The sequence below is a fragment of the Homalodisca vitripennis genome, chromosome 1 (genome assembly GCF_021130785.1).
Source record: "Homalodisca vitripennis isolate AUS2020 chromosome 1, UT_GWSS_2.1, whole genome shotgun sequence".
Lineage (NCBI taxonomy): Eukaryota > Metazoa > Arthropoda > Insecta > Hemiptera > Cicadellidae > Homalodisca > Homalodisca vitripennis.
The window spans coordinates 148353907-148357253 of record NC_060207.1 but is presented as its reverse complement, the minus strand read 5'-3'; positions in this window follow the sequence as shown (position 1 = coordinate 148357253).

The following is a 3347-nucleotide window of genomic DNA, read 5'->3' as shown; positions in this document are numbered from 1 at the left end:
TAAAAATAATGAATGTTCCCCATTTTGATAATAGCAAAAGAATTATATTTTAATTACACAAATTTGGTTATAAACTTTTTTATAACTATTTAACCATTTAATGAAAAGCATAATGTCTAGTAAAGAACCGATATGGCAATTTATACAAATTAAAAGATTTGTCTTTAAATTGAGACCAATATAAGGTTTCAGTATAGAGATATAAATATAAGGCTAAATCTGCTATTTTGAAATTTAGACTATTGAGTAGGCAATTTCATGAGGAGGAAATTTTTGTAGAATTCCTAAAAACCACCCTCTAGCAATGTTCTAAATGTGGAAGTTTAAAATTTTACACATCAGCTTGTATTCAGTTATTGTATTATTATGAACATGATCATAATTTATAAAAAAAATTAAATCATAGATACACATTTCATATAAATAAAACAATGACGCTAAAATAAAACTACACTTAATTAAACTGTGGTAAAAATTATAACCAATATTCAAAAGGAAGTTTCACAAACGAAGCAAAATTCGCTTATCTGATTTAATAACAGTTTCAATTTAATTGCCTATATTCCATGTCTACACATTTTGATATAGTCTAAAATCTAAAAAGGTTTTGTTGCTATTAAAGGTTAAGTACTAAGTCGATGTGAGCTGTAACTAATAATTAAATAGCCAAATCGAGACCGCCACTATACCATGAATCAGAGCTTAGAAAACAATAGCATACCCTCCAATAGAGGATCATTTCCTTTAATGGGGAATAAAATATTGCAGCCGTATCGTCAGGGTTTACTCTCGACATTCTAGTATTGTACAAGAAACAGTTTGTAACTGCGTTTTTTATATATATCCAGTAAATGTTTTCATTACTCCTAATGTTAATCGTATAACTCTTATGAATTAACTAACATAAGTAAAGTATAGTAATAAAATAAACTAATAGAACAACATTACTAAATTTTATATTAGAATGCGATGATCCAAGATATGGATCCAATAACCGTACCTAAACTTATCTAGAACCCAATTAATACACAAATAAGAAGACCAATTATTTTAATTTATACGCTAAAGCCCTAATTCTATATGGTTTATTCAAAATTATGCAAAACATTTTCTCTAAGCCAAACTCTGTTTTATTCTAGAAAATAGACATCGTAGCTTAGAATAAAACTATCAAGCGTTCATTAGACCAACTTATTCAATAACTTAACTTCATCACGATTCTGTCGACAGCTTATAGAAATATGTAAATAACGTAAAGAGGTGGATTCGATAGTCTGCCGAACGTGGGTTATAAATATTGCCTCACCTACAACCAATCACCGCCGTATTGATTACAGTTTTAATGGTAGATATTATAAAAACTTTAATTTATTTTTTGTGTAACTCAAATCAGTTTTAAAGCAGTACACAGAGATTTGAGTTTGTTAGAAAAATGTACCCAACACTTCTAATAATGGTATAAAGCATATGTATTAGAATATCACTAAAATAACATTATTATTACGATGTCTTACTAAACACTAAACCTGAGAACAAGTAGGGAGCAAGAGTAGCTCATTAAATTGTATTAAAATGAGATTTTTGTATGATATTCATACGTCGCACATTATGATACAATGCAACATTGCAGTTAACTATTTCTTCATTCACTGTATTTTTTTCTGTCCATCTCTGTTTTTTTTACTTTGAGTTCTAAATAAGACTGAACAAGGGATTGATAAATAAAGATCCTGCGTGACCCTTAATAAAAGATATTCAAGAAATTGATTTGCATTAAAAGAAAACCAAGTCCATTACTGAAATTGCAAGGAATAAAAAAGTATTATGAACGATTACATTCCTCTCTCGAACAAAGAAACCAAGTCATGCAACTAAAAAGGAAACAGTTACATTTAATATCAAATGCAGGGATGGCGGGTCGCGTGGCTGTCACAACTTGGTAATGAAGTTGTCGCTCCGCATTTATTAATTTCATTCTTGAGAACAGTATTTATTACGAGCTAAATACTTGCCATACCTTACCATTTGCAAACTATAAGATTTCCACAATTGTGTCTCCACGTAACTAAAGAATTAGTAATGGGTTGTCCAATTCAAGCAAACAGCTTTAAAGAAGAAATTGTTTCGTTAGCAAGATAATAAAGTAAACTGCCTAATTGTTTGTTTGTAAAAATGATAAAAACAGGGTTAAATAATTCTTAAACCATTAGTTATAATAAGTAACGGGTTTATGACCAGCACTTATGTAATTCAGTGCGCATTCAAAGATTGGAAGTAATATATTTTTTTAGTGGAAAACATGTTTTATTGGATAGTGTGAAATAATGAGTGAATAATTCTACATCACTTTATACTGTGTACTTGATATCGTCCGAAAGTCTTAGAATAACTACAATTTGAATTACACAATTGTGTATAATAGTATAAAAGTAAATAATACTTCGCGATTGAAAATGTATCATTATTTTATTAAGCATTCCTCTAAATACCTCAGGGAAGGTAACCTACAACTCTTAATCTTCTTAGATTTTGTGAAAAAGTCATTTTATTTAAGATTGTCTTTCTATTAATGATTTGCTTTTGTATTTCATTCAAGGTCGAAAATTCCGCACCTAAGTAATTGTATCCCTCATCTTAATTAATTTAATCGCGTGTAATTTATCCCCGCTCCACGAAAGTTGGGACATTGTAGTATGTTACAATATAATCTCGTTTTAGAAGTGCAAAAAATACCAACCGATGTCCACCAAAACCTCGTTTCTTATAATACAATCCAAGGACTATAATTACAAAATTCCAAGTCGTTATATATGATCCTCTCTTTCAGTCTTGAACCAGAACTGACAAACCAATAAATCTTGTCTCATCATGCCATTTTTTATGATTTTGGATTATTTATTACAAATGATAATACAATAAAGTAAAAAACTAATTGAAGAAACTTTTCAAATATCAAGAATATATTATTGGATTATATATCTCAAAAATCTACTTAGCTGAACGTGAATAAAACATTTAGAGAATTGGTTTGAAACTACTAACTAATTAAGTTGAATTTTAACGCTTGTAACAATGTTTGGAACTTAGTTTAGTTATTGAATACACAGGTAAGCTGATTATAGCTTACTTCGCTGAACATGATGTTCCTTTTGTATGTATATATATATATATATATATATATATATATATATATATATATATCCCCTCCAGATTATGAAGAATAATGTATAAAGAAATGAAGCTTCACGTAAACTTTCAAATCTACATGTCAGTTTGTTCCCGTGATATCGCGCTGACAACCAGACTCGCAGACACAAACGCTTTATTATGAATACATGAGAACTGTC